Source organism: Ctenopharyngodon idella, chromosome 17, assembly GCF_019924925.1.
Source record: "Ctenopharyngodon idella isolate HZGC_01 chromosome 17, HZGC01, whole genome shotgun sequence".
NCBI classification, from domain to species: domain Eukaryota; kingdom Metazoa; phylum Chordata; class Actinopteri; order Cypriniformes; family Xenocyprididae; genus Ctenopharyngodon; species Ctenopharyngodon idella.
In genome coordinates this window covers 30116765-30130482 of record NC_067236.1, presented here as the reverse complement: position 1 = coordinate 30130482, position 13718 = coordinate 30116765, and positions in this window count along the sequence as shown.

The window sequence follows — 13718 nt, the reverse complement described above, 5'->3', positions numbered from 1 at the left end:
ACATCTGCAATGAAACGTTTAAGAAATAGAGGCAAAGAAGGGAGTTTTTTAAACAAAGCAGATATGGCGTGCAGATGGCTTGCGTGCTTCCATTTTTCAGTCCAGTATCTGAATGGCTGTAGCTTATAGAGTACATGTGTAGAGAAACCAAATGTTGTCAGTGAACAATGTATTCAGTGATTCAAAATACCCAGCTGACAGGCTCAGCAGTGTAATCTATGTAGAAGTTACAGAACACAGTTATCTTTTTTGTTAAATGAATAGTTCAGCTAATTGAATCCTGTCATCATTTATTCTGTTATGAACTTTTTATTCCGTGGAACACAAAAGGTCAAACAGTTCTTTTCTTTTACAATGTAAGTGAAGAAGGACAGCTCCAAAAATGACAAAAATGCATCATAAAAATAGCCCATAAAAGTTGTACGCACAGAGGAAAGAAAGTTCAACATCAAGCTGAGAAAATTATGATATAATGATAGAATTTTTCATCTTCGGATGATCTATTCTTTTAAAAGTTTCTGTAAGTGTTATGTTGTCACTGAGTGTACATTCAGAACTAAATGATTATGCAAAAATCTGTTTTAAAAATAAGAATCACCTCAGTTATGAGTAATAATCTCCATATGGCAGCACATTGAATCAGAACTCCAGGGACCAGAGGAACTATTTATTTGCCGGCCCATGACCTTTAAGGTAATGCTAACATGAAAGAATGCAAAACAGCCACAGATGCAATACAGGAGGTTTTCCCATGTCCATATTAAAATATCCATGCAAAAAAAAAAAAAAAAAAATTCACATACAAGGTACTCTGATGAGGCAATCTGATAGAGAAACCCAAACCTCTTTTATACCAACATATGGCAGCACTTACATGATTTTCTAACTCCCTTTTTCCATCTGTATTCACTTCTGTCAAACATTTTACTTATTCCAGCTCAGGCTTTATATCTTTGCAAGCTCACATGTCGCAGACCACATCTAAAATGGCTGCTGGCTGCAAGAGCCAAACTGTCAGTAGTTGATAAAAGACTAGCACACACTTCAAAATGGTGTTTAAAGCTGGAAAGACTGGAGTTTTGGAGTGATAATTACAAACTTGCATGCAGATTTTCTTTATTTGTTATTCTATTTATAAACAATAACCACAGAAAACATACAGACTAAAGGATACAGATATTTAAAGATACAGTACATAATATTTTTTTCAGTTTTAAAATACTTTCTCCAGTTTAATGTGCAGAGTCAACCATAAAGTTATTTGTAGTTTGACTCCCAAAAAATGAAACGCTGTGGCTCTGTGGCATATTTTGAAACATTGCTTTGTTTGTTAAGTCAGCTTCTGTCTCAACTAATGGCTTGAGGCCAAGTCCACATGTACATGGGTATTTTTATAAACAGAGTTTTTCCTCCTTCGTTTAAAAAACAATAATAATTGCGTCCACACAAGCACGGTTTTAAAAAAATGTCCGTCCACATGAAAATGCAAAAACACGCTATAAAGTGCTGTCAAAAGCCATGTTGGCCAATCAGAAGCCTGGAAAATTTTTTATTATCGAGTAGGCTAACATTGGGCTAACATTGTTATTTTATTAAGCATTTTATTACTATTATTATTATTATTATTAATTCCATAAAGCAGAACAATACAATGAGACATATTCATTCAAAGTAAAAACAAACAAACATTGTCATAAGCAGTGACCTGCTTAGTATTTCATTCTGACACCTCTGTTCCGCAATATAATGGGAGAACTGTGTCTGTATCTATAAGCCCTGTTAGCACAGTTATTAGCAGCAATATTTTGGCTACGTCCTTCATTGCACAAACTCGCCTCATGTAAACAATGGAGATAGCAGCGCATAATCTGATGTCAAACAAAGGAGATAACAGCACGCACTCCGATGTCACTGGCCAAAATCTCCGGTTTCACAGTATACACGACAACGCTGTAACCAGAGTTTCTAAAAAAATCTTCACCCTGGCCGGAGTTTTCAAAAAAGTTCAGTTTCAGTTACCGGATACTGCGTTTGCGTGTGGACGAATGGACAAACCACATAGAAAAAGCTGCGGTTTTGAAAATACCTGTGTTCGTGTGGACATGGAGTTTGAGCTGGAACTTACTGTTTGAATATATGCTGAAAAATTCTTCTTATCCTGAGTTAAGTGAATCATGTGTTTAAATTTGTCATAAGTCACTCGTAAGATATCATAAAAAGGTTGGATCTGGAATGTTTTTATTTTAGCAACTTTTATCGAATTGTTGCCAACACAACACAACGGAATCAAGCCTCAACACAACGGAATCCCCACAACGCAATGGAATCAAGCCACAACACAACAGAATCAAGCCACAACACAACGGAATCAAGCCACAACACAACAGAATCAAGCCACAACACAACAGAATCACAACACAACACAATAGAATCAAGCCACAACACAACAGAATCAAGTCACAACACAATAGAATCAAGTCACAACACAACAGAATCACCACAACACAACAGAATCAAGCCACAACACAACAGAATCAAGCCACAACACAATGGAATTAAGCCACAACACAACAGAATCAAGCCACAACACAACGGAATCAAGCCACAACACAACAGAATCACAACACAACACAATAGAATCAAGCCACAACACAACAGAATCAAGCCACAACACAATAGAATCAAGTCACAACACAACAGAATCACCACAACACAACAGAATCAAGCCACAACACAATGGAATTAAGCCACAACACAATGGAATTAAGCCACAACATGACAGAATCAAGCCACAACACAATGGAATTAAGCCACAATACAACAGAATCAAGCTACAACACAACGGAATCACCACAACACAACAAAATCAAGCCACAACACAACACAACACAATAGAATCAAGCCACAACACAATAGAATCAAGCCAGAACACAACAGAATTAAGCCACAACACAACAGAATCAAGTCACAACACAACAGAATCACCACAACACAACAGAATCAAGCCACAACACAATGGAATCAAGCCACAACACAATGGAATTAAGCCACAACACAACAGAATCAAGCTACAACACAACGGAATCACCACAACACAATGGAATCAAGTCACATTTGCAGGACTGTTTTATTCTAACTGCTTGGTGGTAGAAGTAGCTAAATATTGTTTTTGTGTTGATTCCAAACTTTTCATGACTCTTTGGTGCTATCTGTTTTTTAGGTCATTGTTTTATGACTGACAAAGTGTGTTAGTTGGGTGAAAACCTGTTATGAAAGAATGACTTGATTTGAGACATATATACAGTGTTTTGGTAGGTTTTGAACATTTTGAATGTGAAATTAATTGCTAAACTAAGTGTTTTTTAAAACCCCAACTAAGCAAGCCAGAGGTGACAGTGGCATTAGAGCCCAAACTCCATCAGGTGACAGAAATAGAGAAAACCTTGGGAGAAAAAAGGCTCAGTGAAGTTACCACATTTGTAAAAAGGGCTCAAAATGGGTCAGATGAGGTTTGTCTAGTTACTGTGTGAAGGGGTTAGGATATCATTAACATCACAATTAGCCTGATATGAAAACTGTGGAAGTCTCAGACCTAACTGCTGTCTGCTAAAGTGTGTACAGCAATGGCCTGCTATCATACTTTCATACAAATCTGTTTGTCATGTTTTTTCCCCTTTGTTCACTGTATTAGACATATTGGACAAATGTGAACAGTTACCAGTTGTTTAACAAGCTGTTACCAGATGTTTAACAAGTTGAAAAGTCTGTTCGCATTTTATCGCATCACGTCTGGTTAGGACATGTGTGACACAAGACATCAGAGAGTGGCAGTGTTATCTAGAAGGTTGTAGCCTACAGTATATTTCAACTTTATATCATGTTATAACTAAATCCTAAACTTTCTATTTGTTTCCAGGTGTAAAGAAAAAAAAATGTCATAAATGGAGAGGGAGCTCCTTTAACTTAAAAGTTCAAAGAGAGAGCTTCTAAGTGTGGAGGTCTGAGTTTGGTGGGGGAATGTCAAGAGTGTCTGGAGTCACACAGCATGATCCAAGGAAAAGAGTGGAGACCTGTGGTTTGTAAACAAATAGCCTGAATGTCTCGCACAGTCAGTCTCACATCCCCACAGCTTTTGCTCCTTTGAGATTGTGCACTTTATTTTTCCACCAAGTGAAAACCTCCCTCTGAAACAAGCCTGATGCATGAAACAGTAACTGGTTGTAACATAATTACTGGTTTAGAAGTTCACAGGGTTCTTATCGTCTTCTGTTCCACAACCTTTAAATGCGTTATTAATCATCGGTGTGTCTGACCGGCTGACACTGTCTGAAGATTTTAGGAATGCTAGGACACTAGGATACTGACAATTTTTAAGATTTAAAGAGTACACTGTAAAAAAAAAACACATGTGAAATCTACAGTAATTTACTGTTTGTGCACAGGAAATTACTGTATATGAGTACAGCACAGCTACCTCATCTAGCTCATCAACCAGTGAAATGACCCAAATGACTCAAACAGGTTTGGATGGTGGGAATAATAATAATGTCAAATATGGAGTGGGGGAGTTGGATGAGGATAATGCAAGTAATGCATTAGTAGATAAATGATTATATGAACACCCTGGCCATGTTTTATCTTCAAATGAAAGATAAAATGCTGCTGCTAGCCAGTGTGATTCAGAAACTAATTGGAGAGTTCCAGGAGGTGCACAGTTACAGCACAGCCCATCATTTATCTAAACTGCACCAAGACTTAAAGTTAAATGTCCGTGAAAATTATATTAGGGATCTCATTGATAATCTCTCAAAAAAAAAATGACCTCCTGAAAAGGTGCAATGAGGGAGTATTTAGAACTGATCAGACACATAAAAAACTTTACTCAAGAGTAAATTCAATTACGTTGAGCCAGCCCTGATTTACCTGGGTATCAGGGCTTCACATTAACTTTTCTGCTCACCAGCCACTGTGGCTAGTGGTTTTCCAAAGTTACTAGCCACTCAGCATTTTCACTGGCCATAACTTTGCTGTTGGGAAATTACATTTTATATGATTAAAGTTGACTTTGGCATGCTTAAATTACTTGATTTTGAGTCATTTTACTTGATTTAGATGATTTAAAACCTTTTCAAACTTTCAAATGCAGATTGACCACCCAAATCAAGACTATACATTGTATATCAGCTGGTATGTACGGGTGGGCAAGGGGTGGGCAATATTAGCATATAAAATGTATCATATTAGCCTAAGTTATTTTTGTTAGGCTATATAAAAGAACATAAGCAAATTAGCAAATTACAAAAACAATAGTAAAAAAAAAAAAAACATTTTTCAGATACAGTAGGTTTATTTAACATGTATACATTTATTTAACATCTTTTGTTGTTTGATTAACATTAATTACAGACAGGTATTTAATTGGGTTGCTGAATACATGGACGTAATATACTGACACATATCCAGTTACCCACCTGTTTACGTCCACTTAAGCCATAACCGACTGTATTCACGCGAGATACTCCACACGATGGGCATTTTGACATCTGTGTGTGCGTGTATTTGACTATTCAGGTGCAAGGAGAACTGATTGCGCGTGCGACAGAGAGCGCTTCTGTTGTGTGTCATTCAGTGTGATTCCGCCTATCCCGCCTTCACTAACAGCGAGTTAATCGATAAAGAATTGTAATTGAATTGTAATTTTGTGATACGACGATCTTCAACAATCATTTGGCTGTAAGCTGAAATTAAATTCAACCCGCCAAATTGGCTAGTGGGAGTGGCTGTCTTACCCGCTACAGCTGAAATCTACCCGCATTTGTCGGGTTGGCGGGTGTTAATGTCAAGCCCTGCTGGGTATTAGTGCTAATGGGAAAGAGAGATTTTGCCAGTATGTGTCCATTACAAGGTACAGTGAAGGCATTCCTCAGTCAGACCTCAGTTCAAGAGCAAAATTTGACATACCAGCAACCGCTGATGTGCTGGAAGACCTGAGAGATGGTAAAGTCATCAAAAACAGTAAATTGTTACCGGAATCACTATCTTCACTATCCACAGTCTTGTATCAAGATTGATTTGAGGTTGCTAACCCTCTAGGATTTGGCAGAAAGAAACACAAGGTTTGTGTTTGACATTGTGAGAGGTACTGTGTTTGCTATAACCGGGGACAATCTGATGATGAAATATTATATATATATATATATATATATATATATAAATTGTCACTATTAACATTTACAATACTTTTTGTTCTGTGCTTATATTCATTTTAAGCAGATTCAAGAAGTCCCTAATCAGCCACCTCTTCACCTGACTCAGAAACTGTTGCTTCGTCCAGCACTCTGTCTTACCCCAGTCAAATAACCATTCTGTGTGAGAACAGCAGTTGATTGGACAGATTCCACGTGCCATGGGACAAAATGAGGCCCACTCTCAAGGCCCACTCTCAAATGAGACCAGAGCCAGAAGATCGCCGACACATGGTGAAAGTCATAGTCAATTCCATGAGAGAACACTCCTTGAACCCTTTACGGAAAGACTGCACAGCAGTAGCAAAACACATAACCCAGAATTATCCTGGGAGCTTTTAGACAAAACTGAGCAGGGAAATTATTGGATGTGGATACTTCAGTTTACTGAATCAGCTAAAGACCAGAATAGAGTATGTCGATAGAGGCAATGCACTCTCCTGTCTGATAGTTATGATAGTTAGAAACCCCAAGAGTACCCAGAGGGGGAATCGTCAGCGTCACTTGAAGAAAAGAGAAAAGAGATGGTGGATATATTCAGTCAAGAGGTGCTAAGGGCAACTGAGAGAGAGAGGGTTAAGAAGCTAATGACAATCATGCATACAAAACAGTGAGAGGACATAAATACAGACCCACACCTCAGCATTATTGACATAAGTAAAAGGTAGCCATTTCTCCTGACTCTTAAGTTCTTATTGTCCTCACCACCCTCACTGGTACTGACCTGTACTCCAGTCTGAATGGAGACTTAGATAAAAAGGGGAAGAGGCTCCGGGAGTTCTTCAGAGATCAGCTAATGAAGTGGAGCAAATTACCTTAAACTTTAAGGAGTGGTTTCCTAGACGGGGATTAAATTAAGTCAAAACTAGGCTAATTCTATAATCCAAACCATCCAACCAAACAATGGACAAAGGTAAAAGAAAATGTTCAAAGAATTTCAGTGATTTTTGAAAAAAAAAAAAAAAAATGTCTTGAAGCAAATTGTGTCAAGCCACCCAATTACTGAGAACAAACAGCATGACTCATCAAATGAAAACAAGAAAAAGAATGCCTGGAGTAAAATTTGCAATTAATTCAACTCAAATAAAAAAAGTAAGTGAAAGGACAGTCCAACAACTTCAGGTAAGATACTGTATTTATTAAATTGGTCCACTTTTACAAACCAGTAGCCGCTTTTCCACTGTCTGGGCCAGTGCGAGCCAGGGCTAGCAACATGCCAGGTGGGGCCAATAGCCTCAGACCTCAAGCACCGAGGCCAGTAGCCCGCAATGCTACCGTAAACCCGCCCTTAACACGCCTCCATAAAACAACGTCACACAACCCCAACATTTCACCAGCTGACTGAAAACCAGCTAGATCGCAAAATGACCATGACAGAAGCGAACGTTTGGTCTTTACTTAAAGACTTAAAAGGGGACATCGGATGCAAAATTCACTTTTACATGGTGTTTGGACATAAATGTGTGTTGGCAGTGTGTCTACACAACCACCCTATAATGATGAAAATCCACCCAGTGCTTTTTTTTTTAATAAAAATACAGTTAAAGAAGACAAATGCTGTTGCTCGTAGGGAGAGTTTCAAGACCGGTGGTGGACCTCCAGAAAGACCAGAGACTAGGAGACTTGTTGACTGCGCTCATTGATAGCCAGAAGGTATCCCCGATGATGACCACCTGAACAGTTCAGATGGGGCTCCAGTCCACTCCTCATTTGGTAGGCAACATTCATTCAACATGTGCCATCCTCACACCTCAGGGAATTTGTAATGCTCTCCATTATCTCTACTCCCATAATAAAAATATGTAATAAACACAACTTAAATATTGTTCTTTAACACATCAATACAATGTTTTCCAGTTGATCACCAGAGCTTGGATGGCCTGAGACAGGATGCATGTTTTTTTTTTCTTCCCCTTTTAATTCTGATTCACTGAACTTTTTTTCTGATTCACTACCTTTCCTCTTTCTCCCCTAACCTTATTAGGAAACTACCCCTCAATCATTTCAATTAGTGGAGCTGCACACCTGTTGCTAATTATTAGATAGTTACTCGTTATCTGAGAAAGGCCTTGAACGGCCGAAACGTCATTTTTTAATTAATAAAGTTAGAGCGCTGTAAGAGTGAGTGTTGCACCTTTTTTCAGTTCATATGCTTTTTGATTTTTTGGGTTGCACCTCCTCTTTTGTTGGTAGAGCACCTCTTTTTAACATTTGTTACATATTCTGAGACAGGATGCAGGTCAGCCCACTATATCTGAAGCAGCCAGTAGGGAAGATGGTGTCACTATTTAATGAGCACAAATTAAAGTATTTAAAAGAAGAACGTGAAATGAAGATGAAAATACTTCATGTTAAGTTAGCTATGAAGGAGGAGGAGGAGAGGAACATGAAGTCCTGGCATGTCCGTTTCTGGAATAAAAATTAAAAAGAAAAAAAAAAATGTTTTCAATCATTTTAATTTCTTTGTGAGAAGTGCTCCAAAGCAAAAGCATCTCTGCAGGCAAGTCCATGTCTGTCAATGTTGGCCTCAACTATGGGAATCTCTGGGTCATTGTCATCTTCTACTTCAGGATCTGGCCAGCCATGCTGTTGGATGTAATTGGGAAGCACTGCTATTGCAATTATCACAATACAGCATCTTCTTGGTTCAAAGTGCAATGTGTTTCTGATACAATGAAAACAGCTCTTCCAAACAAGCACTCCACTAGACCTCTAGTGCTGATGTGAGCTTGGTTGTACTGCTGTTGCTCAGGTGTGAATGCATGAAAATAGGGGGTGAACAAGAAGTTGGTCTGTGCATACCTACTGTCACCAAGTATGATTCCATTATGTTGACCTCCTTCCAACTGAGCATACACAGCAAAATCACCAGAGTTAAATCAACTCTGCTTGTAGTACATATGGTCCCTCTCTAAATAGTGTTAAAGTAACACTTAACCAGAGTTAAAGTTAATGAGATAATTAAGTGATGATTGAGTGTTAGTGATGAACACCTGCTGTTAACAAGCAGAATCACTGAAGAAAAGAGAAACACAAGAACTATAACTGACTTCAGCCACAGTCTTAGATGAAATCAACTGAAGATATAATTATATCTTTAGATAGGAATATATATATATTTTTTATTTTTATCTAAAATAGGGAAATGTGAGCATTATGGAGTGCTAAACTCTCACAAGTAATGTGTTTCATTCATGCTCGACAACGGAGGGTGCCCTCGCACAGAAAGTCCACAGACCCATAAAGGTATTAAACTTTTGACGTTCCAGGAAATCCCTAATATGGACAAAGACATCCAGCTATTGCTTTAGCTGAACAAAATGCAGATAGAGTCATTTTGACTGATTAAATATGAAGAGAATTAACACACCATTGTGACAGTATATGGTTTATCTGTGTTCTTCAAGACATCTTGGTTATTTTTGTAAGGATAATGTATATTTATAATGCAATGCTAATCAACATAGCCTTTAGAATACTATAAAATAATAATTCCTGCCTCATTCTGTGATAAGAAGCCACATCAGTTCACAGAAGGAAGTTATTTCAATCACTCGACTGACACTATAACCTGATTTTGGAGTAAAATATGCTGTTACTCTGAGTTTATAATGATGTCAAGTATTTCAGGTCATGTCAGGTCCTGTTTTTGGTATTAGTTTGTGATTTTTCATGCTTTCTTTACATCAGTGCTTGGTTTCTTAAATGTTTTGTGCCTTGCATTACAGTACCTCACTCAGCTGTGCTATGAAAAGTTTGAGTGATGTTGCCTTGGCATGCAAACATTTCTCCCTGAGGGAAACTCTGTACTAATGTGTACAATATTTCTTGTTGCTTTAAACATTTGTGTTTCAACTGTTTCTGCATGACCTCTGTAGCATCAAACACATTGTGTTGAGAGCGTTACTTGTAAAATGCTTTCCGCTACAGATTACAGAATACATGCTGTAAAATGTCATTTGTATTGCTTTCCATAAGGTAAGAAAAGAGCATATAGCTTAGCATAAAACCATACATCGCCAAAATTGTGTATAATGGATTCATATCTCATTTGTCAAAGCATTTCTTACTCTTGTCTGTTAGGCTTTATAAATGTTAATCTTCTTCCAAGAAGTTCTCAAGGAGAAATCCTCCATGACATCATATCTGTATTTTTGTTTTGTTTTTGGTTACACTTTATTTCGATAGTCCACTTTAGACATTCTACTAACTATAGGTATGGCTAAGTAATTCTGCAACTACATGCCAACTAACTCTCATTAGAGTATTAGTAGACTGTAGTAGACTGTTAGTAGACTGCTAGGTTATGGTTAGGGTTAGTAGAATAAATTGACATATATTTGTTAAATTACTTGTCTGTTGGGGAGCATCAAGATATTAAGCAGACAGTCTACTAATACTCTAATGAGAGTTAGTTGAGATGTAGTTGCAGTTGACGTGTTGAAGTTACTTATAGTTAGTAGAATAGGTAACACTTTGTTTTACAGTGTCATTGTTACATGCATAATTACATGCAATTAACCCTAAATCAAACCAAACTCTAATCCTAACCCTATAGTAAGTACATGTAGCTACTTAATATTACTCAGTACTTAAATGTATAATTACAGTATAACAAAGACACATTAAAATAAAGTGTTACTGCCCTCTCTACTGAAGTGTATACAAAAAAGACTGGTTTTGAAATTTGAAGTAATTATGAAAGCCGTAATGACAGATAGCAGTTAGTTAATGAGGTTACACCACATAGTAATTTTTATGTATTTAATCTTTATTGAGCTAAAGCTCTATGACATTCTTGTTTTCAGTTGTAGCTGAGAGACACTCATTTAGTCACAACTAAACTCACTAAGACATAAACCAGACTGTTTACAGCACTGAGTTGTAATGACTCATTAGAAAGTCTAAGAATGTGCTGTAACATTCTAAACAATCAAACAGCTTTCCATATTAATCAAGAATGATTCTCTTTAGCACAAATGATGCATCATACAGGTGTTTTCCATTGAGTATTACAATAGTGTAATACTTGTTTTAAAGCTTCTCTGCATGTGCTGGTGTTCAGGAATAGGGGAGCGCGGGGCACAAACTAACGATGGGTTAGTTGTAACACACGTGGTTTAAATACTTCCACACACGCTAGCATGAGAAACTTAGCATATTTACTAGTTGCCATATCGACAATATATAGAGAAAAAAAATGCGCCAAATTTCAGAAATATTTGGAAGATATCACTGAACATTTATTTAACAATAGCAAAAGTAAATTTCTTACTTAAGCTAATTTCTCATCTATATTTTTTGTGTTTATTTAAAATTAGACAAATCTGATATTATTTTAAACTCCAATCTGTTGTTTAGCAGTTTGGGTAGTTCATTAATGCTTCACTAACTAGCAGAAGACACTAACCAGGTTTAAATTCCAGTTGCACAGATAGGGTTTGTTGTAACACTGTGTTACAATGTGCCAAGCTATTAGAACTATACTATTCTATACAGTTACGATACAACTGGCATAATCAACTTTTATGAATTTCTGTTGAGAAACCATGGAAAAAAGGTGAATAAAGACTGAGAGGAAGAACCTGAACATTCAGAAAATATTATTATTATGTTCACTGTCAAACCACAAAATTATTTAAATTTGAATTTCTTTTATTGACAAAATATTTTAGTTTGTCATGTATATATTTTTAATTAAATCAGATAACATTTTTAGTTGTCATATGGTCATGTTACAACGTGCCCCACCTATGCGGCATGTTGTCACATTTCCCTTCCCTTCTTCACGTGTGAAATTAATGTGGAACAAAAGAAATTCTCTGAACCTTATGTACATTTACACAAACTGAGAAAGTCAAAAAGTGTTAGGTTGTGCCCTGCTCTCCCCTACATTTTAGGTACATTTATACCAAGAATACTCTTGTTCTTGGAAGATGCTGTGTTATTAAGGTTACTTGCAAGAAAGTGCATATATTGTGACTGTAGTTTGACATGTACACAGGTAGTAGAAGTAGTATTTTTAGGTTAAAGTTTACCTAAATATGTACTATAGTGAACTATGCAAAATGCACTATATCTTCACTGCAGCCTTCACTATTTTTTTTTTTCCAAAGGGCACTAGGGTACAATAGAAGAACTCTATTGCCACTGCCATTCAGAAGTTTGAAGTTCAGTAAGATTGTTTTAAAAAGAAATTAATATTCAACAAGGATGCACCAAAAATGACAGTAAAGACACTTATATTGTTGACTTCTATTTCAGTTGAATGCTTATAAGACTGAAGTAAAATTTGATCAAAGGAATATATTACATTTTAAAAAATATATTCCAATAGAAAACAGTTATTTAAAATTGGAATATTATATAATATTTCCCAAAATTACTGTTTTTCTGTATTTTTGATCAAATAAATGCAACACTGGTGAGCAGAAGAAAAAAAACATTTTAAAAATCGACTAAACTCTTTCCAAAGGTAGTTTATATATAGTATGTATTTGATACTGAATGCATTAATGTTAAACATTTTAAGTGTTACTGAATTGTTTGATACTGTAGATATCATGCATAAATCATATAGGCCTAGGTTGTCAAAAATAGATGCTGGTGTTTTCCATTATGCTTCTTTGCTGTATCTCTCATTAAATCACTAAGGCTCTAGTTGCCCAGGGAGTCTCAGAAAGCAGAGTTCAGGATCTATGTGAAGCTTTTCATTTATCTAAACAAAAACCAAGAATCCAAGGCCACTAAAATGAAACCAAGAACTATGACCAACCACAAGTACAGCATTAAAGAGCACAAGACCTCACTAAGACTATGACAAACAAAAGTGCATATACAAGAACAAACAGGGGAAACAAAACTGATTAAAAAACACCTGGAAACAATCTCCAATGACAGGAATAGGAAACATGAAACAAGAACTTCAAAGTAAAAACCATCCACAGAATTACAAAATAAGAGACAAACAAGGCCAAAACTGAAAACATGGAACAAGGATCAAGATAAATGTTACAGTTGGTATTGCTGGATATATTGTCGACAGTGCCGAGATGGAGAAGAGGATCGGAGAGGGAGAAGAAAAAGGTATTGAGAGGCAACCCGTTGCATAATGGGTGGCAAAAAGCAGCTTTGCTGTATTTTTGCAAAGTGCTTGGATGGTTTCACATTTGTGGGTTGGCTTCAAGGCTATATGGAAGAGCGCAAGAGTGTTTTAGTGAATCAGTTGTGTCAGCAGATATATTATATAGGAAAAGGCCTAAGGAGAAGTGAGGTAAGAAGTGAGGGGTGAAAGGAGAATGTGGGAAGAAATGGAAATCTCTTCTGAATGTAACTGTTGATGAGTGGGAGGAACGGGAACAAAAAAGTGAATGGAAATGTGGAGAGGTTTAACAGAGATTGCTGTGGAAGGGGGTCGGGGGCAGTTTCCTGTAAACATGAAGATGAATTCATTTCACACCAATGAGTAACTGG